Source organism: Camelus ferus, chromosome 19 (assembly GCF_009834535.1).
Source record: "Camelus ferus isolate YT-003-E chromosome 19, BCGSAC_Cfer_1.0, whole genome shotgun sequence".
In the NCBI taxonomy this organism is placed as follows: Eukaryota; Metazoa; Chordata; class Mammalia; order Artiodactyla; family Camelidae; genus Camelus; species Camelus ferus.
In genome coordinates, this window is record NC_045714.1 from 27717772 (window position 1) to 27732083 (window position 14312).

At 43.6% G+C, this 14312-nt stretch overlaps 1 long non-coding RNA gene across 1 annotated transcript in view; it reads right to left on the reverse strand.

Moving 5' to 3' along the window:
* Nucleotides 1-7081: 7081 nt before the first annotated feature.
* Nucleotides 7082-14312, reverse strand: part of LOC116657948 — a 56457-nt gene continuing 49226 nt past the window's right edge. The window contains exons 4-7 of the long non-coding RNA XR_004313127.1: nucleotides 13999-14083; nucleotides 10407-10475; nucleotides 7948-8161; nucleotides 7082-7215 (exon numbers count right to left, since the gene is read on the reverse strand). This is a non-coding gene — a long non-coding RNA (uncharacterized LOC116657948). The remainder of the gene's footprint in view (nucleotides 7216-7947; nucleotides 8162-10406; nucleotides 10476-13998; nucleotides 14084-14312) is intronic.

Consider the following 14312-nt stretch of genomic DNA (forward strand, 5'->3'; position numbering starts at 1 on the left):
AGACATTTGGAACTATGCCTGGTACACAGTGAGTGCTAAAGAAATTATTATTATTTTATCATTTGAATATAAGAAGTGATATCATAAAGGCTCCTCAGATTCCACGCCTGGCCTAAGCAATCCCTAGGTGAGGAGGTCAGACATTGCCTTAGTTTGGGTTCCCTTAGAAACAGATCGAGACAAATGTTTGGGTGCAAGGAGCTTACATGGCAGGAATGAAGCTGGGGAGTTTATCCACCAACTCCATCCCTCATTGTCAAGGGCAATCCTGGGGCTGTGGCCCTGCAGTGAAGACTACCAGCTTGTCCCACGCATAGAAGAAGCAGTCTCACAGGACCGGGTGGGTTTGGTCTTAAGAGATGCAGGAAACTATTGGCATATACTAGCGGCATCTGCAAGTGACCTTCCTCACGTGGCCAAAGGAATAGGAGCCAGGCAGTGACATCAGTGACCACAGGGACACAGTGCAAGTCTTTGTGTGCTTTGACACTCCAGACAGAACCCAAAGTCAAATGTGCTCAACCAAGGACAACATCTCCTGAATTATCTTCTGGAGGAGCATACCATGTGATCTTTCTTGGTAACTCAATCCAATGCTTATCAGACTTTGTGACATCCCTACATAGCATCAAAATCCCCTTTGGTAAATCTTTTCTTCTACACTGGTTTTCAACAGGGAAAAAAAGAGAGTGAGGATGACAACATATTTTAATTGGTAAAATAGGAGACATAAAAGGAGGCCATGATATTGCTTTAGTGCCTGCTAGGTGTTTGGAAAAGAAAACTTTCTCTGACCTAAAATGCTCTACTCTGAAAACGTGAAAATCTATTTGAAAATGACTATCTTCAAATGGGTTGATTCCCCTGCACAGGAGCCACTCCACAAAGATGCTTTCTGGGTCATATTTTTTGGGAAAAGTAAAGTTTGGGGCAACTATTGTCAAGCTGCCAAGTTTATTCTTACAAGATACAATGCACACCTGAGCCCCCCAAAGGCAAGCCTCAAACCGAGTTTCTTAACTTTGGTCAAATACCCTCTTCTGACTCCTCTTCATTCCTCAGGGAAGGGCTTTCATTTCATCTTATTATCCTTCTTTCCAAGGGAAAAAAAATCCAAAATCAATTTATAAAAGCAAAAACTTTCATCCACCACCCATTTCTAAATAAAGAAGGAATACTGAAGCAAAACAATTAAAACTTATCACAATCACTCTGATTTCCAGCCAAACCCTCTAAATGTGGACAAGATACAGTCAGTGACGAGGACATGGCAGATTCTGGTTTTTACTTAGAAGGTCGGTTAAGCCCATTTCCAAGTAGGCATCTTGATGTCTTTACACACAGAGGGCTTGTTTTCTCTATATTTGGGCAAAGCCCATTGGAGTAACTGAAAACCACCACCTCAGAGGATGAACTGTGATGTAGACCAGAGAAAGTCTTAGTTGAGGTAACTGAGGCCAGAGATCCACAATGAAACTGCCCTGTACTGTTTCATTTTTCAAACTTACACATTTTCCTAAACCCTTTTCGGTGTGTGATTTATGTTCAGTTGATTTTGCTACAGGCCTGGAATGTTTATACAAAGGCTTAATAGACATTTACTTTGGAAGTCACATTGTGAGATAGAATCAAGAAATTGGCCCATTGCCGGAGTCAGAATGGGAGGCCACCTGGAAGTTAATGATCACTTTGTAAAGACCAGAGGCATGTAACAGAAGGTTCCAGAAGAGTAGAGATTTCATGTAATAACCACATTGCACTCAGACATACACCACTGGAATGACTGAGGAGACACCCATGTGTAAATAGAGACGTCCTCAGATGGAAGTGTCCAGGATTATAATTACTCAACACCTTAATACTTTAATATCACACATCATGAGGCATCTTACAATTTATATATGCTCCTAGGTAACATCTAAATCAATGCTCTCTAAAAAGATACCTGTAACCCCAAATGCCAAGAAGTCTGCCTAAATGTTTGATTCATGCTGAATTTACCTTTGAGGCACGTAGAAAAGAATTATGACCCTCACTTTACAGATATGGAAACTGAGACTCAGAAAGGGTCAGCAACCTGCTTGCCCAAGATTACATGATGTGTAACGTAAAAATCACAGTCCCTTTAGTGACATCACAAAGCTTTCACAGCTCTTTTGATTAAGCTATTAGTTTTTTATATGATTCAATCAAGCTCACAAATACAGCATTCATATCACTGGGCTGAGGATAGTAGAAGATAAAAATAAATGTGATCTCCTTGAGATTATAACTGAATCCAAGAGAAAAGTATGTTTCTTTAAACTGCTTGTTTTCACAACAAAGGGAGAACTCTTCCTAAGGAACTCTGTAAGAGACAGGATATAAGCAAACAAACAAGTCAACATCTGGTACATCCTCCATCCTCCCACATGGCATGGGGAGAGGAGGAGTTACTGCTTTAAAGAAGATGCTTTAGGGGAATCCTCTATAGTAAAATATTTGATAAACACCTGGAGGAGGGACAGAAGTAAGCTGTCTGTGCAGGTATCTGGGGGAATTCCACTCCAGAGAAAGCAAACAAAGGCCAAGCTCATGAGATGGAAATATACTTGGCTTGTCCACAGAACAGCAGGGAAACCTGTGTGGCTGGAGCAGAGTGAGCAAAGGGGAAAGACGAGGAAGGGAAGGTACAGAGGAGACAGGCAGGATGCATGGTCAGGCAGGGCCTTATTAGTCATAGGAAGGGATTTGACTTTAATGATGAAGAAGATGAGATACCATCAGAGGGTTCTGAGCACAGAAGTAACCTGATTTGGCTTCTTTTTTAAAAAGAATCATTCTGGCTTCTTTGTGAATAAAAGACTCTAAAGAGACAAAAGACCGTGGTAGGTATATCAAGTCTGGGAGATGGCGATGGATGTGGTGAGGAATGACTGGATTCCAGATATAATTTGAAAGTAGCTTCCATGAGATTTTCCTGGTGGATTGGATGTGAGGGAGGAGAAAAAGGGAGGAGTTGATGATTACTTCAAATTTTTTCACTTGAGCACCTGGAAAGATGGAGTTGCCACAACTGAGAAGAGGGAGATCAGGGTTAGAACAGATGGTGAGGGTGAAATCACAAGATTAGTTTCTGTCCTATAAAGTTTGAGAAGCCTATTAAATATCCACGTAGGGATGTTTAAAGATATCTGAATATATACATTTGGAGTTTAAGTGAGATACCTGGGCTGGAGATATAAACTTGAGCACCATAAGAATATAGATTGTATTTAAAGCCATGAGACCGAATGAGATTACCCAGAGTGTGAGTCTAAATGGAGAAGAGGTTCAAGACCTGAACAGGTCGGGTGGTTTAAGAGGGGTAGGTATTGACTAGGAACAGGATCCACGTGAACTCTATGGAGGAGCAGAAATGTTCTCTATCTTGATCCGGGTGGTAGTTACACAGGTATAGAAATTCATCATTCTCTAGATGTTCATAAAAACACCTTCATCATTCACAGAAATCCATCAAACTACAGCCTTCAAATGTGTGTCTTTGACTGTAGCCAAACTTCGCCTCAATAATGAAACAAGGGGTGGAGAATGAGGGCCCGATCATGGTGCCATCCATTCTAGAATAGAAGGACAAGAATAGGATAAATGGTCTGTGCTCTTGGCGAGCTTATTTATCAGACCAAAAATAGAAAATGCATAGATTTCCTCTTTGGAGCAACTGAATGCCAAGGACTGCAGAGATGTTGGGTTCTACACTCCATATGTTTTCTCACTCTTTTCTATGGAGCCTCCTCTTGCTCTGCTTCCTACCACGCCCACTTCAGCCAACAGTCACCACCTCTGCTTGGCAACAAGACTCCACATACCTTAGAGGAAACAGGAGGAAATGTTGAGCAAGTTGCCTTGGCAACCAAAACCTGTATAGAGCTGGTTCCTGGCTCCACCCTTCTACTTGCCCCAGTTTCCCAGTTCCCACCACTCCCCCAGATGCTGTTTCCCTGAACCTTCCAGCACCCTTCTGTTATGCCCTCCAGGGACTGGGCTACCCATCCCCGCCAAGCCTTCCCCTCTTCAACTTCTGACCTCCTTATTCTGAACTTGCAGACTTGTTTGCATCTAATTTTTAGCAGGCTTCAGGGTTTCTAACCCATGGTCTTCCTTGAACCTCAAATCCCTGCCACTTCATTGTCACTCTGATGGGACATCTTAATACATTGCCCAGGGCAGTTACAAAAACCCCCTCAAGGATGGAGAACTCTTTCCCCATGCCAAACTTTTTTTAAGTTTTAAGTCAGATGAGATTTATCAAACTGTTAACCACTGAAGTCAAAACTTTATAGTCAGGGCTTAGAATACCATCCATCAGAAAGCAGAGAAGGGAGAGGGGTTTCTACTGTGAATATCATCAAAGGTGGGACAGGTACTTTGAGTTGGAAGCTTGTGCCTAATGGAAAAGTGGGGTCTTCCCTCCCTCCCTCCCCCTAAGACTGTCCTAACTTGAGTAGCCTCCTTTGGCTGCCAATCTTTTGTTTTCAAAGAACCAAGAAGATGATACCTGCTCTTACAGGCATGTTCTGTAAGAAGGCACTTTGGGGTAAGAGTTGAAAATTACTGAGGAGCCAACACATGATCCATACAGGGACATGGCCCCCAGGTAGACCCAGGCCCACCTCTGTCCATCACACCATTCCATTCCCGGCTCCCCATCCAGTCTCCCAGAGTAGCCAGAGGGTAGCATCTTAACAGTGGTGCATTGGGCTAATCCTTTTTTTTTTTTTTTTTTTAACAAGGAGAGCTAAAGGAGAACCTGGCTCAGCGTTTAGATCAAGTATCTAAAACTAAAGCTCAACTGCGCAAGGTGAAAAATGGGGAAAGCTGGTGAGGTTTCTGCAACTTGAATTAATGCCCTTGGATAATTCCCAGGACCAATTTCGTGAGCACGTGCCACATACAGCTGCACAGGGAGCCATGCCTAGAGGATCTCACACTTGATTTAATGCTCTGTTGCTGCCATCTTGAAATTGTTCATAATTTTCGGACAAGAACCCCACCCTTTCACTTTTCACTGCAACCTGCAAAGTATAGAGCCAGTGCTTATAGTTTCAGCTCAGTTATCAGCAAACTAAACATCACTAGCTATCTTCAAATATTCTACCTTGAGCCTTCTCTGCAGTAGATTCAAACTGATAAACTGAGAGGCACAGGCCCACACTCAAATATCCATGGAGATCACTGTCATGGGTGTGTAATTAGAGGAAGTATGTCCGTTGGATTTCCAGATTGGGACATTCTCCACCAAAGCTGGAAAAAAAAAAATAAGGAAGTCTCTACAAACTGAAGGTCAAGGTCACGGTGAAGAGTGTATTGAAAAGTAAAACTTCAAATAAAACTTCCCTCCTTGGCTTGGAGACAGCATTAAACATGTACTTATTGCTCTGAAAATATTCTATCAGGCATAATGCTCATGGTTGAAAAACACATGTAACCTGAAAAAGCCCTGATCCATTGTTTATCTGAAGTGAGATGTGGTAACAGGGGCTGAATTGCATTACAAATCAACTTCCGGCAGTGGTGCAATGAAGCAAAAAGAGAAACCCAGGCAATCTACTGACTAATAATCACTTCCCTCCCTCCCACCAAAAACTGAGGGGCATGTTTCCAGAGAGACCCATCTGACCCTTATCCCTCGAACTTACTCTGTGTTCTTAGATCAGTCTCTTCTAAACTCTTGCCTCTTCTGTAAAGTCTTCCATCGCTATTTGAACAATTCCTAATTTTTCCCTTTTACTATTTCCCCTCCTTTCAATAAATCTCAGAGCACATTAAGTCTCTCCTGGCCCTTGTCAGCATCAGAGCCAAAGGGGGCTGGGACAGAGTCAATGGAGAATGGGGAACATTGGTAGCTGGACTCGGTGCCTGGCTGCAAGCCTTTATATCACCCACAGTGTCCTCCCTGTCACGACATTCCCCACTGCCGCCCTCCTCACCACCTTCGCTCTCGTCCAGGTCAGTTGCCTCCCCAGCCCTTTACTCTCAGGGATGACCTCTCCACCTACTTCCCTGGGAAAATTGAGAACATCTGATGAGAACTCCCACAAGTTTCCTCCCAAACTCCTTAAGTTTTCTTTGGATCGCCACCCAAACTTTCTTCCTTCCCGCCCATCTTGGAAGAAACTTTCCCTGCCACATGGACCAGTTAACCCCTTATACCTGCCTCCTAGCATGACTATGGGCTCTGTCTTTCCTCTCTGCTGGCTGCTTGTCTGGTTCCTCAACATGTGCTCAAATCTCATCCAAAAGGAAATAAACATGCAAACACCAATAACTCTCCATCTCTAGCTTTGCTTTCTTTTCCAGTCTCCCTCCTACTCTTCTGTTCCCTCTTCTCTCTTTATCCCTCAATAAACAAGATAATGTCTGAATACTGTCCAGCACAAAATTGAGAAGGAACCAAACAAATGGGAGGCCTGTTCCTCATTCTCACACATCTTGGCTCTCCCTCTCCCCTGTCCTCAAAACTGTCTTCCCGAAGATCAAACAAAATCAAAGGCCTTGGTTTGCCGCCCTTCCTGTTTTTATGCCTCTCAAGCCTCTCAAGATGAACCCTTCTCCTCCTTGGTTTCTGTGATGTTGGTTTCCCTCCGATGTGGCCTACTGCTCATTTGAAGTATCCATCAGTGTTTTTTTTTCCCCATATTCTTTGTCCATCACTTAATGGAGGTTATTCCCCAGAATGCCAGCCTCAGGCTGTTCTCTGCTCACTGCACTGTCCATCTTTATCCCATGATGAACCTCACTGGCTCTCATCCTCACTGTGTGTTTCCCAGAGTTATATCCTACATCCGACTCACTCCTAAATTCCACATGACCTCTCTAACACCTGGTGAACACCGCCAGCCACCTGCCTGACATCCCGCTAAGAATGGCGCCTGGCTCCACCAGCTCCACATGACTAAAGCAGAACCGACGTGTCACCAGGAACCATCTTACATAGCTTTCAGGAAGCTTCTTCTGTGATTCTTGCTGGGGGTAGAAACTGGTGTCAGACTGAGGCTCCACAGGCCTATAGGTAGAAGTAAAAGATGATTTTTACCTGGTTGGGGGAAGAACGTGGGGGAGGAGCATGAGATAAGAGGCGAGAGCCTGACCCAAAGGAGCCACGTTGCGCCGACTTCTGTATTTGGCACCAAATGTTGCCTCGTGGTCCTCTTAAAGTTTACACTGTGCACAACACTGATAACACATAGAGGCATAACCAAAAATTAGATAAATACTGCTTGTACCCATAGAGATAGAAAATTAAGTACTTATTTTGGCTGCGAGTCAAGGCACAACGGCACTGCGTGAAGCAGGAAGCGATGGGGGCGTCTGGCTTGGGCACAGTGGATCAAGAAAAGCGGTGACCTCTTTTCCACTTATTGTTCACACTGTAAATGCTTTACTTCCATCAATTAAAAGGCCCGTATGGACCCGTCCCTCCAATTATTTGTGGGTCTGTTAAGCATCTCTCTGCGAGCAAGATTCACTTTCCTTTTTAGTGGATCTGCTCTTCCAGTCACTGCATCCCCAGTCTCCAGGGAGTTCTGGGAGTGATACTCTCCCGGAAGACACTGATGCTAACATTTTCCTCCCTGATTTAGCAAAGTTAAGCAGAGTGAATAAATTTTTGGCTATACATGTGTCCTACCTCCCACTAGAAGGAAAAAAAAAATCTCTCTTGTGAACAAAGGAGAATGAAGGAAAGCTCCCTTCCTGCACCAGGAGCCCACATTTTCCATCCAGGGCCTCCCGCTAATTCCAGGCCTCACCCTGAAATCAGGGAGGCCCGGGCCCTGGGGATGCTCACTGCCCCTCCCGGAGTGATCTGCGGTGTTCGCAGCTTCCGAGTGTCCTAATCTATTCCATATTCCAGGAGGCCCTCCGCAGGAGAAGGTAATCATTCTCACACAGTCACTCTGCACTTACTTTCTTTCCCACTCACATCCGCTTGTTATCCAGAGCAAGGAGGGAACAGCCTTCTGCCCTCGCTGGGGCTGTGCGACTCCTTGGCCTTTGCTTAATCAGGCCGTTGCTGCGGCAGGAAGCCATGCACAAAGCAGCCTGCCCAGAGGAAAGCAGGGAACTATGGGGCTGGCTTCTCTCAGCTTAAAAGGAGTATCCAATCCAAGCCACACCATAGCTGTTAAAGAAACAGAAAGAGTAAGGAGCCAGCACCCTCAGGTACCAACAAATAGAGGGAAGCCTTCCCGGGGAAACGCAGAACTGAAAGATTCCACTGCTTCCTCTAACTACCATTTTCAATCACATTAATTCAAAACTATGTTAGCTTTCAGGTTCGTGCACCAGTGAGGGAGCTGGAATGAAGAGAGGACAGCCTGTTCAAGAAACTTCCAGGGCTTAAGGAGAAAGCAAGTCCTGTTCCCAGCAAACCTAGCCATTTGTCTGAAGACTAAATAGATTAAGCTAGATTTCTTAACTCTGCCAGATCCAATCAAATAGGAAGTCCTAACTCTGCTTCTAGAACAGCTCCTAAATCCAGCTTCTGCTTACCTCCTTTATCACTTCCCTTTTTCAGTTCAAAGCACTATCATTTCTTAGCTGGAATATTACAATTGATGGTCTCTGCCTCATCCACCGGCATTGTTCACCCTCTATACCACAACTGGAGAGGGCATTTGAATACCTCACTTACTTTCCAAAGTCTTCCCATCATCCTATGAATGAAACCTAAGCTCTCCACCTGGCCTGCCTCCTTTCCCTTCAGCTGTCACCTCCCCGATATGTACTCTCGTCCCCTAACACTGCCTCCCTTGCTCCCTGTGCTTCAGCCACACTGGCTTCCCTTGCTGTCCTTCCACAGCACAGGGCTCTCTCCCATGGTCTTGGATGTGGGTTCCTAGTAGCAGAGTCTGATGGGGATTCTTGTGCATGTGGTTTATTGAGGGAAGGCTCTCAGGGTAAAACTGAAAGAGAGTGAGGGAAGCAGAAGAGGAATGTGAAGAAGCCAAGAAAAGATGTGGTCTCCACTGGAAACTAGGCTCAGCCAGGTGATCCCAGGGCCCACCTTGAAGCAAGGGACCAGCATCTTGTACCGCTCTGCCCACCAGCCACTGGCTGTGGTCCACCCCCAAGAGAGGACATAGCCACAGGCATTCTCTTCCAGCTGAGGACAATTGCAGTTATGAACAGAGAGCAGCCAACACTGGCAGCAGCTAGGGAATGGGTGCCTTGGCTCAGAGAAGGGATCCGGACAGGGCATCAACAGTTTTACTAAATCTACCTTAGGAACTTGTTTCAGTTATTCCTTCTGCCTGAAACACTCTCCTTCCAGATCTTCATGCGCCCAGCTTCTCACCATCATTTGCATCTTTTTTGAGTGGCCATGCCTGGCCATTTATCCAGAGTAGCCACACTCCCAGTTAATCAATCTCATTATTCTGCAATATTCTTTTTTCACTGTCTGGAATAATATTTCCTATTTAATATAAAATATTTATATATATATATATATTTATATTTATATTTATTTGTGTTTATTGGCTGTCTTACCTACTAGAACATAAATTCCATGAGAGCAGGAAAACAGCCTAGTCACCTACCTAGTGGTAAAGTCAAAAGATCCTAGAGTCAGACCTCCTAATTCAATTTCTGACTCCACCATTTACTGACTCTGTAAACTCAAGCAAGTTAGCTTCTAACAGTGCCAGATTACTAGGTTGTTAAGAAGATTAAATGAGTTGATGCAAATGCTTAGAATAGTGTGTGACACATGTTTATCACTCAATAAATGCTAGTTTAAGAGGATCTGAATAGATATTTTTCCAAAGAAGACATACAGATGGCCAACAGCCATATGACAAGATGCTCAATGTCACTAATCATTAAGGAAATGCAAATCAAAACCACAATGAGATGTCCACCTTACACCTGTCAGGATGGCTATTACTCAAAAGACAACAAATAGCAAGTGTTGGCGAGGATGTGGAGAAAAGGAAACCCTCATGCACTGAATGTAAACTGGTACAGATGCCATGGAAAACTGTATGGAGATTCCTCAAAAAATTAAAAATAGAACTACCAAATGATCCAGAAATTTCACTCCTGGGTATTTATCCAGATTTAAAAAAAAAAAAACAATAATTTAAAAAGATATAAGCACTCCTATGTTCAGTGCAGCATTATTTAACATAGCCAAGATAGGGAAACAACCTAAGTGTCCATCAATGGATGAATGAGTAAAGAAAATGAGTGAGAGTGATGGGACACAATTTGAACGAGGGAAGAGGTGGAGGAAAGGAAACATGGCCATACTCAAGACCACGGAATACTGAAGAGCCCAGAGAAGCCAGTATCATTTTCATTGTTACCATCATTATAGCTTAGGTCCCTGTGGAACCGGAGCTGCTTCTCGATTTCCAGCTCACCTGCAAAGCTTGAGGATTTACTTTCAACTGCATCTGGATTGTGGCCACTTCCTCCGTAACACAATGGATCTGGGGGGAAGAAATGCAGAAAATAAAATCTACTCCAAACCCAATCAATTAACCAATCAATCAGCTAGCCTAGAAGATGCTTGGTGAATAAATGAAGGAACGAACAAGATAATTCTTTGTCAACTCAAGCTGCCACATTGCTTTGACTATATGATATTCCCCAAAGGCCAATGGCATTTCTTGGATTTTTACCCTTTAAGGTGACATAAATTCTTACTCTCTTTCTCGGCCATCAGTAGACATCTGAAATACCTCAATTATATTTTCTTTCTTGATGATGCTCAAAACCAGCCAAAGCTCCCCTCTTGACTGCACTCATTGCAAGTCTGTAGACTTAAAGGTTCAATTTGTTGGGCCGCAGCACACTAAATCTTGAAGGCAAGGCCCTCACCTCCCCTCCACCACCCATAAGCAGTCACTGTTCCAACAACCCTGGGCCACTGTTACACTCAGGCCAACCCTGCCATGTGATTAAATAAACTGGCTGCATCTGGAGGAAAGGAAGCTTTCAGTCAGCTTCAGCCACCAAACGAGCTGTGGTTCTGTCTGTGGCGTGGATGAAATGGGCAAAGGAGCAATTAGTTCAACTCTCCTCTGAAAGAGAGGCTTTATGGGAAGTAGGAAACAGGGCAGTCATTAAACAAATATAACCTGACCGCTTTCTCCGAGCAGGCCCTCCAGGGCACGTAAAGACGGGCCAGGACACAGGATGAGATAAGCAATTAAAGACCCAGTTCAGAAAACAGCTGTAATGGTGGGGGAGCGGGGGTCACTTCATCCACCTAAATTCTTTAAGGGGGCTACTGTATTTTCTTGGATGAAAGAGTCTGTCAAGACATTTAGGATTTGTGGGGAAGCACTCCAGCTTAGGCTACAGGACTGTTATGGGAAAACCAGACAATGTGTTGGGCCCTGTTGCGGGGGGAGGAGGAAGAGATTGACACTTAAGAAAGGAGGGGCTAGGAGGCAGTGGGAAGCCAGAGACGCCGTTAACATCTCCACTTTGTCACTGACCTCAACCTTCAGTAAGGCGCCCCGATTCAACAAGGCCTCCGAGGAGGGGAGTTTTTATAAAAGGCAGCAGTAAAGGGTCCAGGTTTCCACACCAGATGACTTGAAGGGATAGAGACCAACCCCATCCTGCAGGTTAGGAGAGAAGGTGGAGCTCAAGGAACCTCAAGAGAGCACCAGTCTGCAGGCCGTGAGATGGTGTCTGTGCCTCCCCTTCCCCTCCCCCTTCCCCTCCCCCTCGTCCTCCCAGGTCTCCCAGGGATCAGGAGGGCTCGGCAAACAGGAGGGCTTGGCAAACACCTGCATACTCTCATACTTAAGCAAAAGGTGCGGACAGATATCCACATCTCAGTGATGATCTCAGCAGCCCCATTTTCAAGCACATAGGCTCTTCATCACAGTGAGCCATTATAAGCAGTGGCTGAAGTTCCAGAAGTAGCATAGAGCTGGCAGGCCCGCGGAGGTCACCAGGAGCACCTCTTCTCCTTCTCCGTCTCCTTCCTGTGTGATCTCACTCATTCCCTTAGTGTCAAATCCCATCTGTACCCTGAAGAGTCTTTGGGCCCGTTCCCCCACTTACACTGAGGAATCACATTGTTGCTAACAGTGATAATAACCACATACGGTTATTAAGCACTTGAGAGGCAGCTAGATCAACTGAGCAACTAAATTTTAAATTTTTATTTTTATTTATTTATATTTTTGAAAAACAATACTCGATTCAGTTATTGGATTGCTTTTCATTATGTTTGGAACAATTTAAGAATGTGAATCTATTTTTTCAACAACAAACTTTTCAACTCTAAGTGGAAATTTAGCATCCAAATTGAGATATGCTATAAGTGTAAAATATATACTTGATTTAGAAGATACGGTACAAAAAAGTGTCAAATTTTCATTTTTTTTTAGTTTTATTGATGTATAGTTAACAATTAAAATTGTTAAAATGTACATCATAGTGATTTGATGTATGTGTGCATTGTAAAAGAACTCCCCCAATCTAGTTAATTAAGACATCCATGTAAATTTTAAAACAGTTTTATCTCTCAGTGAGTTGCTCTTCCTAGAATAAACTTTGTTTACCCCCCCCAAAAAAAGAAGTTTTAGTATATTTATACAATGGAATACTACTCAGCCATAAAAAATAAAGTAATGCCATTTGCAGCAACATGGATGGACCTGGAGATCGTCATTCTAAGTGAAGTAAGCCAGAAAGAGAAAGAAAAATACCAAATGATATCACTCTGTGTGGAATCTAAAAAGGAAAAAGAAAAAGAAAAAAAGAGGACATTGATGAACTCATCTATAAAACAGAAACAGAGTCACAGACATAGTAAACAATCATGGTTACGGGGGAAAGGGGGTGGGAAGGGATAAATTTGGGAGTTGGAGATTTACAAATGTTAACCACAATATATAAAAATAGATTTAAGAAAAACAAATTTCTTCTGTATAGCACAGGGAACTATATTCAATATCTTGTAATAATCTTTAATGGAAAAGAATATGAAAATGAATATATGCACATAAAAAATTTTTAATTCCTATGAAGATAAATAAATAAATAAACAAAAAAACAAATATTTCTTAACAGAAATACAAACCAAAAAAATTAAGATATCCATCACCTCACATAGCTCCTTTTTGTGTGTGTGAGAATATTTAAATTCTACTCTCTTAGCAAACTACAATCATACAAGACAATGTTATCAGCTATAGTTACCATGTTTCACAAGATCTTCAAGACCTAATTCATCTTATAGTTGGAAATTTGTATCCCCTTACCAACCTCTCCCTATTTCCCCACCCTGCTCCCCAGCCCCAAGCAATCACTTTTCTACTCTCTGTTTCTACGAGTTTGACTTTTTTTTTTCTTAAGATTCCACATATACATGATGTCATCCAGTACTTGTCTTTCTCTGTATGGTTTATTTCACTAAGTATAAGGCCCTCAAGGTCCATCCCTGTTGTCGCAAATGGCAGGATTTCCTACATGCTGAAATGATAATATTTTGGATGTATTTGGTTAAATAAATATAGTATTAAAATTAATGTCACCTGTCCCTTTTGACCTGTTTTAATGTGGCTACTAGAACACTTAAAATTACGTATGTGGCTTGCATTCTGTTTATGTTGGACTGCATTGCTCTAGAACCATATAGCCACATCTCCCCTTGGGTCTCTACCAAGTACCTCCAACTAACATATCCAAAATTAAACATCATCTTTTGTTCCCCCTCCCCCTGCAAACTCTCTCTCCTCTAGAATTGCCTAAATGCCTTTTTTCATCAGATTACACTGGAGAATTCTGGTAGTGATCCTGGATGCTGAAAAGTTAGTGCCACCTTCACTACCATATACTTGCCTTCCTCGGGGGGGAGGTGGGTGGTGGCAGGGCTAACGTCTGTCTAGTTCACGATTGCGTCCATCCCCTGCAAAGTGCAGCATGTGCTCAGATCTCAGTGAAGACTTCCTAGATGAATGAATGAGCAAAGGAATGAACGTGACTCACCTCAGGCAGGGCTGAGAACACAAAGCACATGGAGCAGAGGTAGGCAGAGAGGAGACAGTCCAGTGTGCTTCCAGGAGCTGCCAGCCTGGAGGAACAAAGGGGCGTCAGAGCACCACGGACGAGGTGGTGGAGTGAAGCCGGACAAGTGAGGCTCCAGCTGCCCCCTACTCAGTGGGGCTTGAGATAACCAAAGCAGTCAGGAACCACCCTGCAGATGAGGGAGGTTTGAGGTTGGATGGCTGCCCCACTGAACCACGCCCTATTCAGCATGGCAATGCAGCCTCTCTTTGCTGTGAAGAGCTGGAAGAGGACTG